This window comes from Pelodiscus sinensis, chromosome 2, assembly GCF_052426305.1.
Source record: "Pelodiscus sinensis isolate ZL-2025 chromosome 2, ASM5242630v1, whole genome shotgun sequence".
NCBI lineage: Eukaryota > Metazoa > Chordata > Testudines > Trionychidae > Pelodiscus > Pelodiscus sinensis.
In genome coordinates this window covers 191,283,005-191,299,388 of record NC_143053.1, presented here as the reverse complement: position 1 = coordinate 191,299,388, position 16,384 = coordinate 191,283,005, and the positions used below count along the sequence as shown (strand labels likewise).

At 44.5% G+C, this 16,384-nt stretch overlaps 1 protein-coding gene across 2 annotated transcripts in view; it reads left to right on the top strand.

Annotated features, from left to right (window-relative positions):
• The first annotated feature begins 3,159 nt into the window (after window positions 1-3,159).
• Window positions 3,160-16,384, top strand: part of RARB (retinoic acid receptor beta) — a 543,189-nt gene continuing 529,964 nt past the window's right edge. For both annotated transcript variants that reach the window (XM_075922032.2, XM_075922031.2), the window contains exon 1: window positions 3,160-3,294. The gene's annotated coding sequence lies outside the window, so the exon portion shown is untranslated. The remainder of the gene's footprint in view (window positions 3,295-16,384) is intronic.

The following is a 16,384-nucleotide window of genomic DNA, read 5'->3' as shown; positions in this document are numbered from 1 at the left end:
GAAGAGAAGCAGTGGTTCTCTCAAACTCAGCATGACTGGCTAGAGAGGTCCCTGCATGTGAAGTGCCCCCTAACAGGAAAAAAAAGACATCTGGCATTTTCTCTACCAAAGACATGGTGCCACGGGAGGAAGGAAACAGCTTGAAAAAGATGGATGTGTCCCCGGTCATCCTAAGAGAAAAAGGTCCTTCAAAAAGCCATAGGAAGTCTGGGTGTGCCTGAGTAGAAGGTCCAACAAGGCCATACATAACATTTGTCAAAATTATCTAGCCATTCCAACACTATGAAAGCAAACAAATGAAATTTCCCTCCAACAGATTGATGGGGATAGGGGTGAGTTTATGTTCACTGACTGTTCAACTGAAAAGGAAATGAGTGGCACTTTGAGATGGTTCCTCTTATTTATGACTTTGGGAGGACATGAGGAGAGAGAAATGCAGCCTCAAATGATATTGTGATTGGAATTTGCAAGATGAGGGCATGCAAACTATATGGAGTAGGGCTCCATCCAGACAATGCGCAAAAATATGTACTGTATTTTAAGACTTTCTTTTAGTATTTCATTCACATCTAACAGCATTTAAATATCAATTTAACATTACATATCTGTTTCAACCTTAAAACATTTGTTTTTAAAAATCCATTTTAAAAAAAGTAAAATGCATCACTGTTCCCAAGATCTTTTATTTCCCAGATTCATATTTCTTAGTCTCTCCCAGTGAAAATCTTTGCAGTCCTTCTGAAAACAAAAATTAGGATGGTTACAATACACATTGAAGGACTTGTTGGGAAAGGTTTGATTATGACACATTATCATAAAGATCTTCACTTTTCTCATAGTACTAACTGTTCCGCTCTTTACTTAGATTTGGTCAGACAGAGGGGGAAAGATTACTGGTCCAGATTTGTAGTACCAAGTTTTTTGTAGAAAGTGCAGTAAAAATGACATTACCAATAGAATGTGGTTGAATGAATGATCAAATTTTATTTTATTTATTGTTGCTATTACAGCCAGATGTTGCCTCAGGAAGTTGAAACAAGAAGTCAGGAACTGACAGCTTAATAATTAAATTGGGAAAGTTGGCAGGCCTCCTGCTACTTCCTCCAATATACAACATCTATGTAGGAAAGTGTACAGTATCCCAGTGGCACTCCTTCAGAACTGGCTCATCTATTAGTGGGTAATGATTTTCCGTCAAAGCAACAGTGAAGCACAAGGCCTATTACACAGCTACATAAAGTTAAAAAGACATTATGAATAAAATGTTCATAGTGGCTTTTACCAACATTTCTACACAAGATTGTCTAATGCTGACATGTGTTTATTACACCTAATAATGTTTACACAATTCTTCCTTGAACTCATTACAGCTGTCAAAAATCGGAATAGAGTATTTTCTCCCGTGTTTATCTGTAAAGACTTTGCAGTCACTAAAGCAAGATAAATTGCAGTGATGAGAAGACAGAGGATGCCTAGTGCAGAGCTGCTGGGATGGAAAGCCAACGGTAGCTTTTACGCACTGCTTGGAGGAACTTAGAAATAGTTTGAATAGCATTATCCCTCTTATCCCTGTTACACAACCACTCAAGAGAACAGGAAGAATCTGTTGCCTAGCAGAAGTTTTTTTATCTACAGGGCTGAAAACTGTGGGCCCCATTGCAATATAGCCATTTTATGATGCAGTGGCAGCACAAGGAGTTGTAAAGGCAGCATATTTTCTCATTGGGAACTGTCCCTGCTATGGGCTTCCTTATATACCATAGAGCTGGCATAATTGGCTCTACATCACTTTCCAATATAATGGGCATGCTGGGAGAATGGCTGTTCCCAGAGCCCTCAAGTATTCCAGCATAAATTAAAATAGCCCTGAGGTTGCTCTAATTTACATCAGCAGTAGGACCCCGAATAGGAGCATTCGCCTCCCAACCTCTGGCTCTTCTGTGCTGAGCTCAGCCAGAAGAGAGTTTCAGGCCCTGTGGTTGGACAAACAGATTATATATTTATTCCTGCTGAAATGTTAACCTGTGGGGCTAAAATGTGCCTTTTTTGCTGGTAGTAATATGTTACAGGGGTACAGAGAAACAAGATGCAGCTGCATTCCCCAGCACAACTAGCTGGCTCAACCACAGCTCCTCTCTGCCCTGTGTCTCACAAGAGAGCAGCACACACTTGCTCTGTGTCAGAGCAGCTGTGCTAGTTGGTACCAAGGGGTCCAAGAGCCATAGCCATGCTCTCAGGTGCTTTAAGGCATCTACTACTTATGGAACTATTGCCAATCCTCCTGCTTTTGTCATGGTAATTACTGTTTTCCTTAAAGCCCCAGCTCCTGCAGTCAAGTAGATATGTGATGATTTCAGCCTTCACTGTTAAAGAAAACTTAAGTTTCCAAGCCTACAGGGCTGTGGAACCAGCTTCAAAACACTAGCCCCTCCCCTCCCCTCAGGCTCAAAAAGCAGGCGGCCAAGAAAAAGAACATCAAAGCTACGATTTGTACATGATTTAAAAACCAATCTTGTGATTTTTGGTGAGCCCGACTCATGGTTTGTGACCATTCGGGAGTGGCAATGCTGCCACAGGTTACATGAGGCCATAAGGAGGACAAAGAAGGATGCTTGTGTCTTGTCTTTCCCCGGTGCAGACGGCTACCTCCGCTGCTGCCCTGAGGGGTTGGCAGGCCCTATGGCGAAGGTGCACTGGGCGTGGCGTGTCTTTGGCTCTACCTAAATCAGGGGTGACTGGTTCCTCTGGGAGGAGAGGGGCGGGAAGGGCCACCAGGGGAACAGGGAAGAGGCACGTGGGAGCGCCCCATTTAACAATTAAAATCTTGGCGGGGGCACAGAGCTAGCTCCTGAGTGCTACCACGAGTCACCTATATGACCTATATGGTGCGCTGCAGGCCGGGAGGGCTCCCAGAGGGGCCTGAAGGGTGAGGGCTCCGCCTGGTCACCCCAGGTTCCTTGGGCTTCATCCTCTCTCCCTGGATCCAGCTTCCAGGCTGCTTTGGGGTAGCAAGCAGCAACCCCGCGGTGCGGGGGGGGGGGGGGAGGGGTTCGTGCTCCCCCTGAGCTCAGAGGTTGCGCGCAGCCTGAGGCAGCGGCACCCGGGCGGCTCCGCCACAGGGGCGGGGCGGAGAAGGCGGGAGAAGCGGGGGGGTCCTGTTGCTGCTGCCGCTGCGGTCTCACAACTCGGGCAGGCAGCGGCGGAGCGGCGAGCGGCGGCAGGGGCCAGCGCTGCAGGCGAGGGGAGGGAGCGAGCCGTGCCCGGCGGGCAGTCGGGCCCTGCACGGGGCTGCAGGTGGGTGCGGAGCGCGGCACCCAGGGGCGAAGGGGGCAGAGCTGAGGGCGCGGAGGGGGCATGCTGCACTGCTGCTCCGCGCTAGGGCCCGCCGCACGGGCAGCTCAGTAGGGCTGCTCCCCGCCTCCCCCAGGTCATCCCGGGGCTAGTTCCGCACGGGAGCGCTGCGGTTTTCTGCAGGCGCCCCCGGGGCCCGATCCCGCAGCCCTCTCGAGCCGCGCGCCCCGGTGACTTCCCCAGGAGTTTGCCCCGGAGTGACAACGGCGTGAGGGCTCCCAGGCTCGCGACCAGCCGGCGGGAGCGCAGCGCGCTGCCAGTTTGCAGCGGTGCACGGGGCGCCTGGGCGCGTCCGGGGAGAGAGGACGGCAGCCCGGGGCTGCTGCAGTGTGCGGGGACAGCAGTGCTGCCGCTGCTGCAGGGATCTTTCCTGCCTCTCACCCTCTTCACTGGAGTCTTTGCAACAGTTGCATGGGTTTGTTTGTTAGAGCATTGGGCCAGGAGCAGCGGTGAATGTAACTTAACATGCCTTACAGTTACTGTCCTATTGCAACCTGGGTCCCTGCCGGCTCTTTAAATTGCTCCCTGCTGGCTTTTGCCGCAGCTCAGCCAGCTCTTGCCCGACCTGTGCGCCAGGGTGCACCCCTTACTTTCACCTCTGGGAGGAGCAAAGTTTGCAGCCCAGGCTGCTGCCCCAGGTATCATAGAATCATAGAACTGGAAGAGACCTCAGGTCATCAAGTCCAGCCCCCTGCTCTAGGCAGGACCAATTCCAGGTAGAAATGGGGCTTGATGCTTAGAGAGACAAGGTGCTTGTGAGGCATTATCTTTCCTTGGATCACCTTCTGTTGGTGCCAGACAAGCTGTTCTTCAGATCTGCTGCTACGCATAAGGCAGTAAATTTCCCCCTTTGTCTGAAGTATCAGACCTTGTGTAGAAGTCAGGGGTGGGCAATAATTCTTAAAAGGGGGCCACTTCAAAAATTTCTGAAGTGGGCCCAGGCCGCTCCAGAAGAGCAGAAGGGGCAGGGCCAGGAGACTTCGAGTGTGCCCCCCTCACAGACCTGATTGGCTGGGGAGTGAGGGAGTGCGCAAAGTCTCTCACCCCTTGCCCCTGCTTTGCCAGGGATGCATGAGAGAGATGCTTTGTGCTCTTGGTTGGGGGAGGAGACTGCACACTCCCCTGTCTCCAGGTCTAGATTGGCGTGGTGGTGGGGGAGTGGTAGGGGAGCAATAGGGCAGCCACGGCCAATTCCACCAGCTTAGTGGGCTGAATTCGGCCTATGGAGGCCCCTTTGCTCACCCCTGGTGTGAGGTCATTGCTATATATTAACATCTTAAGCCTGAGGTGCAAAGCTTAGTGGGGCAGAAAGGGAGGGAAAACATTTTTTTTTAGTGGTACAACAATGTACCTGAGCTCCTCTGACTTTGTTTCAGAGGGATACCTGTTAGTCTGTATTTGCAAGAACAACGAGGAGTCCTGTGGTACCTTAAAGACTAACACAATTATTTGGGCATAAACTTTCACAGGCAGGAGCCCACTGCATCATGCATCTGATGAAGTGGTCTCCAGCCCATGAAAATTTATGCCCAATAAATTTGTTAGTTTTTAAGGTGCTACAGGACTCCTCCAAATTGGTGATATCCGTTCATTTCTTGCTAAGCAAAGCTGACAGTGGGAGAGCTGTTTTTTGGTTCAGTAAGAAAGGAACTCTTAAGTTTTGCTCTGGTTTATTGGAAATGTATGGGTGACCTCTGGGGATAGAAATGAGTGGTAACAGGGTGGTAACAGGGCAGTATACTGTGCATGTGTGCAGCTTTGTTGTGTGGGGAGGGGTCCGTGCAGTTACAAAGCTGTTTTTGTATGCGCCTGCAACAGAGTCGATCAAAAGTATGAAAGAGTTAACCGGACAGAAGGTCACAGGATCAGGAGCACTGTAGCTGTTGTACTTTTATACATCAGCAGCAACACTGCACTTGTATGAAAGTTGCAGTTTGTACGAGAGAGAGAGAGGTCACAGGATCAGGAGCACTGTAGCTGTTGTACTTTTATACATCAGCAGCAACACTGCACTTGTATGAAAGTTGCAGTTTGTACGAGAGAGAGAGAGAGAAAATAGGTATACAAGCTATCATGCTTGGCTAGCTACTGTGATGGTCTGTATTTTTGTGAAAGAGATAGCATTGAAACTTGGAGAATAGGCAAGATACACTACAGTAGCAATTAGTTTGATTGTTTTTCAGAACTACTGAATTTGAGAGAGGGTGTGTAAAGCAAATTTGTAAACCTTCTGTTATTTTATCGCTCCTGGGTTTAGATAATCCCATTTGACAAGTGTTGCACCTATTCCTGTGTAACTTTTAACTGTCGGGACAGAAGAAAAAGCAGTTTCTGTGCAAATAAGAAATAGCTAAAATGAAGCTTTAAACAGGATTAAATGGGTTGTATAACTGCTGAATGGTACTAAAGCTATAAAATAGTCAGACAAAAACAAAGAAAAAATAATTGTAACAAGAAAATGAAGGCTTTATAAGAACTTCAGTAATGAACACATAACAATTGATGGTATGATGCAGTAATTATTTTGGTATTTACACCATTAACTATTGTAATTTAACGTTAATGCCTTAGTATTTTATTCCGTCTCATTTGCAGACAAAAGCACATCTGAGACATCATCAGGGAGTAATTTGATAATAAAGTCATGAATAGGAAACACTAAACTATGCTCAGAACTCTGACAACATAAAGCGGGGGGCAAACTAACCTCATTTTCTGTTTATTTGTCTTTTATAATTCTGTTTTCTATAGTTTGCATAAATGAATAATTAAATTGTATACCACATCACTTTTCAGTGAGAAAATACTTGATGTTTATGTTTCTTCAAAAACTAAGCGTTATTAACAACGTCATCTATAAAAATCAAGCAAAGAGTAAATTTAGAGATTGCACACACATTTCATTCTACAAAATGTACAAAGCACAGTGGAAATTAAATTTCCTTTGACCAGACACTTATTTTATTCTAATTAATTCTGAACAATTTCTTATTTAAATAAAAAAATGTACATCATACTCATTTTTCTGAACAAGGAACGCTTTCTACTAATTTTGCAAGGAAAAAGTCAGTTTTGCAATTAGCACAGCTTGTAGTTTGCTTAATTTTCTACATTCTGGGCGCTGCTCATACTTATTCATCATAGCAAATTTTCTTGATCCAGTATCCCTCTTTTAGTGGGGTCAAATGTATGAATAAGGCCTATTCACATTAGGATCAAGTCAACTGTCTGTAACAATGAAATATATTTAGCAAGTGTATTACGTAAATTAGTGTTTCTCAACCTTTTTTGAAAATAAAATTATAAGTACCCCCAGTACCTACAGTTTTCAGACACACAATTTTTTTTTCTACCATTGCAACACATTTGTTTAAACAACATAATCGTAGTTGGGTGGGCGATGAAATTTTTGGGTGTAAAAAGTAGAAAAATAATAAAGCACTGTAAAACTTAAAACAAAAATTCAGTTTTCTCCAAATTTCAGTTGTGGTGAAGTAACCCCAGACTTTTCTCAAGTATCCCCAAGGGTACTCATACCACTGGTTAAGAAACACGGATGTAAAGGTTCAGTGAATTCGTATTCTAAGGCTCTATGTTAGGATAATAAAATGTTACATTATTTATACATCTCAATATTAATTTCTTAATTTTAAGGTTTTATTTTGATCAGGTTGAAATCCTGCCCTTTGAAGTCAATAGTAAAACTCAATTGGCTTCAGTATAGTTGGAATTTCACCCTTAGAAACACACTTTATTGGAATCATTTATAAGAATTTGGTTTAATCATGTTAAAATATAAAATATGAAATAAAATGTATACATTTTTTAATCTGAGATATTTTATTTATTTTTCTCTCTAAAATCTGTAAATTATTCTAATTCTGAAATACAGATATTTTAAATCAATATTAGAGATCTGTTTAATACTAACTCAAAGCTTTCTTATGCTGTGAATGTGTTGAGTTCAGGGATTTTGCCACGATAGTGTACAATTCTCAAACGATAGTAAAAGTCAGTAAAATTACTTGGGTCTATAAGGACTACTTGTGTAACAGTTTGCAGGCACATGTCTATGAGTCATAACATAATGTTGTTGGGACTACTTGTGCAAGGACTTGTCTAAAAAGTAAAGTTATGCCAATGTAGGTTAAGGTGTTAGTGTAAACCAGTATCAGAGGGGTGGCAGTGTTAGTCTCTAACTTTAAAAACAATGAGTAGTCCTATGGCACCTTAGAAACTAACAAAAATATTTAGAATCAAGACCTTTCATGGGTAAAACCCACTTCATCAGATGAATTGGACTGAGGAATTCAGTTCATCTTCATCATCCAGTTCATCTGATGAAGTGGGCTTTATCCACAAAAGTTCATGATTGTATATATTTCTGTTAGTCTCTAAAGCAGTGGTCCCCAACCTTTTGGGGCTGCCGGCGCCTGGGGGCAGGGCCACTCACGCGCTGCGCGTACGGGGGCGGGGCCACTCACAGGCCACGTGACTGCGGGTGGGGCCAAGCATGCGCTGCATGCCTGAGGCCGGCAGCGGCATGTACCGCGATCCCGGGCAGGGGCTGCGCAGGTTCCACGTGGCCGGGGCCGGTGCGGGCATGCGCGGCGCCCCCGGGGCCAGGGCCAGCGCCAGCGCCAGGGCCGGCAAGGGCACGTGCGGCGCACCCGGGGGCGGGGCCAAGGCCAGGGCCGGCAAGGGCACGCACAGTGCACCCGGGGGCAGGGCCAGGGCCAGGGCCAGCAAGGGCACGCGCGGCGCACCCGGGGCCGGGGCCAGGGGCAGGGCTGGAGCCGGGGCCAGGGCCGGCAAGGGCACGCGCGGCGCACCCGGGGGCAGGGCCAAGGCCAGCGCCAGGGCCGACAAAGGCATGCGCAGCGCACCCGGGGCCGGGGCCAGGGCCAGCCATGCACCCGAGGCTGGCACCTGCCGCACGCCCGGGGGCGGGGCCAGCCCAGATTGCTCCGCGGGCGCACGTAAAGGGCCCAGCGGGCGCCATGGCGCCCGCGGGCACCATTTTGGGGACCACGGCTCTAAAGTGCCACAGGACTACTCATTGTTTTTAAAGTGTAAACCAGTGGAGTTATACTGGTGTTAACCCCCTGTGTAAGCCCTCTTATTGGAGTATAAGAGGATTTCACTTATGTTGCTTGCGCAGGGATTAAACTCAATTGAAAAAAGCCACTCTTATAGTGGAATAAGAATGTCCACACTGGCTTTTACAAATGGTACATCTATGTTGGTTAATTATGTACGAGTTTATACTGGTATAATTATGGCTGTATAACTGATAAAACTTTCCTGTGTAGATAAACCCAAAACATATATGCATCGGACCAAGTATGTACTGATCTGATATCCACAAAAGGCTCATTCCATTACTTGGGAACTTACATAAGTAAATTGCCAATGAAATTTACAGTGGTTACATGTTTACGTAGTATGTGGGGATGGTGGGAGCTGGTGCTTTTAAGCCTGCACCCCACAAGCAATGGCTCCTGCCTGTCTCCTCCCCCCCACCCCAACTGCCTGTGTATCAAAGGCAGGAACACGGGATGCAGGCAGGTCTGCAGGAGAGGATGCTCATTAGTTAGCATAGGTAGTTAACACACGCTTCAAAGGCTCATTCAAGCTGAAGTGGCCTACTAGCACTTCTCCTGTCAGTGGAATAGGGGATGATGAAATGGGTTCTAGAGTGTTGTAATAAATGCTTGAGGATGAGGACTGAGAAGTCAGGTATAGAGAGTGACTGCTTTGTGGGATGTGGTCACTTATAGGTGTTTTTGTCTTTGATCATGTTTTTGTGTAAGTGTGAGAGCATACCAGTTGTCTCATTTCACCCACATAGTTGTTATTGAGACATGTAGTGTGCTGGATGAGGTACATCGCATGTTTGCATGGACACATGCAGGACCTATGGACCTTGAAACTTACGCTGTGTGGGGTGTTGATCATTGTTCATCATCTCTCTAATATCCTGTTGCCAACATGGCTAGAACAACAATCCTCCTACTGGTGTCACTCTTGATTTTAGTATAAAACTGGAGCAACCTGGTAATGAATCAGGCCCATAAGAGTATTCCAATTTCTTATGTGAAATACTGATATTTCCTAGATTATAAGGGTCAAATGCTCCACTGCACTGCACCCCATTTACATCTGTATCATTTACATCACCCCTGGAAAATCATACCCTAAAGAAATAAAATGCTGCCACTTTCATGTGGGCTGTGTCTACATCGGCGCGATCTTGCGCAAAAGTGTCTGCTTTTGCACCAAAACTTGCTGCCTGTCTACACTGGCTGCGAGTTCTTGCGCAAGAACACTGACGTTCTAATGTATGAAATCAGTGCTTCTTGCGCAAGAACTGTGATGCTTCCGCTCAGGAATAAGCCCTCTTGTGCGACTGTTCTTGCGCAAGAGGCCAGTGTAGACAGGCAACATGAATTTCTTGCGCAAGAAAGCCCTATGGTTAAAATGGCCATCAGAGCAAAAGCACATCTCTTGCGCAAAGGCACATGCCAGTGTAGACGCTCTCTTCTGGAAGATTTTTTGCACAAGAACTCTTCCGCAAAAGAGTTCTTGCGCAAAATCATGCCAGTGTAGACGTAGCCATGATGTTCACAAATATGGGAAATGCCTCAGTTAATCAAAATAAGTGGTTCATCTAATTTGGTATCCTTTATCACAGGAGAAAGGATACCAAAGGAGGTCCTGTAGTGGATTGTTATGGAATAATGTAAGCATTGGCAAAGATTCTTTCTAGCCCTTGTCCATTGGTAGCTAGCTTATGTCTTGAACTGTGAAGGGTTAGGTATCTTTTAAAATATTTTTTGATCACATTATCTCTATAAAATGTCTCCGCCTTTTCTGAATCCCAATAAGTTCTTGGTCTCTTGGGACAATGAGTTCCATAAGTTACTTCTCTGTGTTGAATTTCTTGTCTTTCATTTCTCCCTTTTTATGTTAAGAGACAGAATGCATCTGAACGCTTAATACTATCACAAAATAATTGGATTTTTGTAGTAAAAATAAATATATATGCCTTGTATATACAGGTATTAACCTATAGTTGAAATTTGGAAAAGGTCACAGTTTAATTTAAATTGTTTATTTATTCTGTGTTAAGTGTTTAATTAAAACATTATCTAATTTGGAAAGCAATACTTTGGAGTCCCAAGATGCTAGCAAAGTATGAATAAAATTATCTATTTCCTTCAAAGCAATGTGCAATATGCACTTGGCTACAATATCTGGAACATTTTAGAAATTGAAGACATTTAGATGTTTATTCATTACCAATCACACTTAACTTAATATTCAAGGTAGATAAACTGGAAAAACATTGAACAGTGTTAGCGGAGAAATAAAAAGAGAGAATGAGACACACTGGAAACAAGCCAAATGGTTGTAAAACACAGGAAAGAACAGAGTTTGTAGACTAGATAAAACAGTGTGCTATTTATTATTTTGAAGCAACAAATAATAATGGAAACAAAAGTATTTTAATCTCTAATAAATAATTTTGATTGTTGAACTAACAGTTTTGTCTCGTTGGCACTTGACAGCACTGTAACTTTCTGACTCAGGGATTAGAACCCCACCCCGGTGCAGCAAGTTACAGCACTCTAACGTGCAATACTCCCTGGCAGAAGTGGTTTATAGAGCATTGGGAGAAATCTCGTAGAGCATTCATGCCATTGCCACACTTTGTTTAAAGTGCTGCTTTGTTGAAAATGTTAAGCGTAGACCAGGAGTCGGCAACCTTTCGGAGGTGGAGTGCTGAGATTTGACTTATTCACCTCTGTGTATGGGACTGAGTGCTGATGATACTTCTAAAGTCATTAATAGTTCTACTTACAGTAGCTTCATTGATAAATAAATTAAGATGTAGATCTTACCTTTTAGTGCAGGGGTCGGCAACCTTTCAGAAGTGGCATACTAAGATTTTACTTATTCGCGGATCTGTGTGCTGGTGGAAGGAGAGAGTGTGGGAGGCAAGGGCAGGCTGGGTACAGTGACCTTATTTTCTGAACCAGCTGCAACTAGGGAGAACAGTTTGATTTAAATTATGAAACAGATTAAGCATTTTAAGTTTCTCATGTTAGTCTATCAAACTTCATTTTAAATAAACTAAAATATTATGTCCAGCATTAAAGGTTTCAATATTTTCTTTATTTATGGCAGGAGTGGGGAACCTTTTTAGGTTTGGGCATCACTGATCCACAGAAAAAATCAGTGGGGGACCACACAAGTGAGAAGCAAAAAACCTCCCCAACCCTCACTGATGTGGCCCCCCAGTAAGGCTACGTCTAAACTATACCCCTCTGTCAGCAGAAGGATGTAAAATAGACATATCGAAAGTGCAAATGAAGCCGGGATTTAAATAGCCCAAGCTTCATTTGTATAATGGCGGCCGCTGCTTTTTTTCGAAACAGGGCTTTTTGAAAAAAAAACCCCCGTCTGTTTAGATGGGTCATTTTCAACAGAAATGCCCCATTTTGAAAGATCCTGTCTAAACTGCCATTTTTTTCAAAAAGCCCCGTTTTGAAAAAAAAAGCGACTGCCGCCATTATGCAAATGAAATGCGGGCTATGTAAATCCTGGCTTCATTTGCACTTTCGATACGTCTAATTTACATCCCTCTGCCGACAGGGGTGTAGTTTAGATGTAGCCTAAGACACTTTACTCCTGTGGTGCTCATGCCCCATGGGGTGAGTGGGAGGGACAAGGAGGACTGAGGTCCAGGACTTCCCATAGGCCAGATTTACTTTTCTGGGATTCCAGTGGATTTTGTGGACCCCCTTAGGTTCTGGGGTGGGGACAAAAATGAGGGGTTCAGTGTGTGGGGCAGGGCTGCCAGCAAGTGGGATAGGGATGGGAGTGCAGGATCTGGGCAGGCGGGATATAGGAGAAGGTGAGGGTACGAGGTCTGGGTGGGAGGTAGGGTACAGAAATAGGCTGGGAGTAGGGTGTCTGGCAAAGGGGAGGGGGCAAAAACAAAGGAGGGGGTAGGAGTAGGCTGAGGGCAGGCTGTGTGGCTAGGAGGCAGGAGCAGCCAGACTGTCTGGCTGGGAGAGGGGGATGAATGCGGGAGTAGGAGTCTGGGCATGAGCAGGTGGGAGGACTGGCAAGCGCAACGCAGTGGTGGCAGTGAGTGTGGCTGCAGTGCAGGGTCACTGGCTTGCACAGCAGCCACTGGTGCACAGGGCAGCCAAGCAGGGGTCGCCCAGTGCCTTGCCCAGTTCCTTGAGACTGCTTGTGGGCCAGGGCAGCAGAGGCAGCGCCTTCTGGTGCAGGCTGAGTGCCAAGCTCTTGGCCAGCTCCTGCAGCCCCTCAGGCTGCAGGTGGGCCAGCCAGGTGTCAGTACTGGTGGCCTCCAGGGCATTGGCTATGTGCCCGGTGTGGGCCAGCATGTCCCTGCCCCCTGGTGCAGGCAGAGGCTGTGCTCGGGCTGTGGCAGCTCAGCCAGTTGTGAGCCGTTCGGCTCCATGCTGCCCACTCCTCTCGCTTGTAGCTCCAACGTGCAGAGGGCCCCCCAGCAGCGAGAGCCTGAAGGAGGAAGCGGCGCGGTCAGACCTGGATCCTCTCATGGTGGAGTAGTCCTGTGGGGGGAGGGAAGGGGTCATGCAGCATGTGGTGGTGGGGCAGGGGATGGCAAGGACTCGCTGGCAGTAGCCGGGGTGGCCCTAGACTAGCTGCCAGCAACTGGAGCCCTAGGCGAACCATGCAATCGGCACCCCCGCCTCCAAACCCCTCAATGATATTGCGCCACCATTTGGCGCCCCATTTAACTTGGCGCCCTAGGTGACCGCCTAGTTCGCCTATATGGACGGGCCACCCCTGCCAGCACACCGCAGCCAAGCGCAGAGCCATTGTGCACGCAACCTAATAACCTGCTGCCAGCGAAGGGGAAGGGAGGCAGCAGTAGGTTAGGCTGTGTGTGCCACTCAAAATTGGCTCGTGTACCGCTCATGGCACATGTGCCAGGGTTTGCCAACCCGTGGTGTAGACAAAGCTTTAGTTATCAGTTGGTTTTCTAAATCAAATAAAATTTTCTACACCACAGACACTTTCCTTGAATAATGTTGCGCTGCGTTTAATATTGATCCATGCTTTTGTAATTTAATATTGACCCATGCTTCTGTAGCCATGCATAAATAAATTTGGCATTAATGTACATTAACACTCTATTTCAGTGTCTCGATCAAATTGTGTATTTTCTATGTAGATTGTCCAGAAGTTACATTTTCCATAGTTGCATAATAATGCCTATAGGGCCTAGAAAAACTATGCGAAGAAAATTATACGCACTTAAAAATGTGTTTCAATTATAGCCAAACATTCTATCTCAGGCCCCACTCCTCCAAAGCTTTGAATGGTGTTTTACATTATGTGTCCCGTTGAAGGCAATGGGACAACTCACTGTGGTAAAACATGTTTGCAGGTTTTGCAGGATAGGAGCCAAAATCTATTCTTTGGCTTCACAAGTTTATTTAATTGAAAGTTTTCTTTATAGGTACATTGGTATGACCCAATTTACTAAGGCTATGTCTAGACTGCTCCCTCTTGCGCAAAAATGTGAAAATGAGGCAAAGCGTGGAATATTGCCATGCCTCGTTTGCATAATTGATGAGGTTCCATTTTTGTGGAAGATGCTTTTGCGCAAAAACCCTCTCTTGCGCAAGAGCCATTCTTCCTGAAAAAAAGAGGAAGAATGGCTCTTGCACAAGAGGGGTTTTTTGCGCAAAAGCCTCTTGTGCAAAAACGGAGCCTCATTAATTTACACAAATGAGGTGCTGTGATATTCCACGCTTCACCTCATTTGCATATTTTTTGCACAAAAGGGGGCAGTCTAGACATAGCCTATGTATTTATACATTCATGGAAATAAAGTTTATAAATTAGTCTAGACTACTGGCCATCTCCAAACCAAAAATAAACAAACAAACAAACAAATAAATAAATAAATCAGCATATGCTAATGTAAAAATCACATGTGAAATAGACATGTCTTTATTCAATATGTTTAATTTTTTTCACTTGCTGGTTTTGGCTATTTCAGTAGTATATGAATATCAATATAAAGTGCTTTTGTGAATTAAAATGGCCTATTAGAGTAAGAGTTTAATGATAGTGGAATGGGCAGAGAAAGAAGAGAGAAAATACATGAAAAGGTAAAACTGTCAGGTTGTAATAGAGAATTTTTAGCTTTCAGGATCATTGTAAGAGCCACATACATGCAGTAAATTCTGTTTCTGTATTTTTACTCTTTATACAACATAACTGGCATTTAAATATTTTATGATATATTGCTAAAGAGTTCTTTGAAGTTGGATGTGTCTATAATACGCAGAGATTGTATTTATATATCTCATATTGCATACATTTATTTGTATATTAGAGATGTACATGTACATATATTTATTGTCTTCTCCATTATTAGGTGGAATCCTACATCTATTATAGGGAGGCTTGTTGAATCTGTATAACAGAATCCCCCTCTTTCAGACTCTGGTGAAGCTCCTGTGTACAATCTCAATGCACTCATGATTCTGCATCCAGACTACTGCGCTGAGCCGACAAACAGCTGATCGGCTCAGCGCGGCAGCCATTTAAATTTAAATGAAGCGGTGATTATTTGAATCGCTGCTTCATTTTCCAATGCCGGGTAGTCTAATCTACATGCCTCTGTTGCCAGAGGCATGTAGTCTAGACATACCCTGAGAAAGTAGTAGTAAACAGGTTACAAATAAATGCATGGTCAAATCAGTATTCATGTATGTAGCGTATCCTGTAAAACCTTGTTTCCCAACTCCCCTGGATCTCACAGATAGAGTGAGGGTACTCTGTGCTTTGTATTGCTAGGTATGAGGCTCTGCATGAACTGGCACCTTTCTCTTTTCCCATCTCTAATCCTCCTCCCTTTGCCCTCCCTCCCTCACATTGAATGCACAAGTTTTCCTTGTTTGTATTTTCTGCAGTGTTCTGTCTATGCAATTGGAATGTTCATGCCGGTCCATCAGAATATAGTTCAACTCCTTCCTTGATATCAACACCTTAAACTTCTCTTTGTTTTCCTGCAGGAGAGTATGATTGATCTCATAATATCTGTGTATATATTGATGTTATAACATTAGAGATTATTTTGAAATTTAATTAAGCTATCAAAAAAACCCAGCAGCAGCTAATAAGAGAGTCTGCTTTTTAAGTTTTCATCTAGAGATCAAAGAAAAGTTGGAGGAAATTACAGATCATATGACTTTTATTCTTTATGAGGTCAAATACAGGAAGCTGTATGGCAATCTTCAAAACCACATTAATTTTCTTTTGTGTCTGCACACTTTTTACTTCTTCACTTCAGTTTTAAAAATACTGTCCCTGAGAGATCTGTGCTTATTTACAAAATTTCTCGCCTTGGATATTTCTATGGGACTCCCATTGATTTCACTGGAAGTTAAATGCCCTAAAATATCTTCATGAATTATAGGTGACCAAGTAGCTGATAAATAGTGAAAATAATGAACATGATTATATTCATACTAAAAGTATCTGGGTCATATGTGCTGCACATAGGATCTCATTCCGAAGATTCTGTAACACAAGGAAATATATAGTGCTCTTTTGAAATGACTTTTGTTTTCTTATAGGCTTCACACGTAATTCAGTGTAAGATAAGTGTGGATGGGGGAAGATGCTTCCGCAAACAAAGAAAATCACACCTTGTAGTAAATGTAGCACATGACTCTGTACAGAATTACTAAAACATAAGCGTGTTAAGCATATAAGAAGAGCCTTAGCCTCGGGTGGCACATGATCAAGATTCATCACCAAATTGGGTCCACTGATTGGACTATTAGCATGCCCATGAGGAATTAGTGTGAACACTGATCCTTGCCTCTGATGTTAGATGTGATTTGGGCTGAAAGGTTGGGAATCCAGCTGAGTTTTTCCGAAAGATGGAGAGTGACAAAGGAAGTTGTCACTCGCCATTTTTCTGAAAAGCTGAGCTGGAGGTTGTCACTGTCTC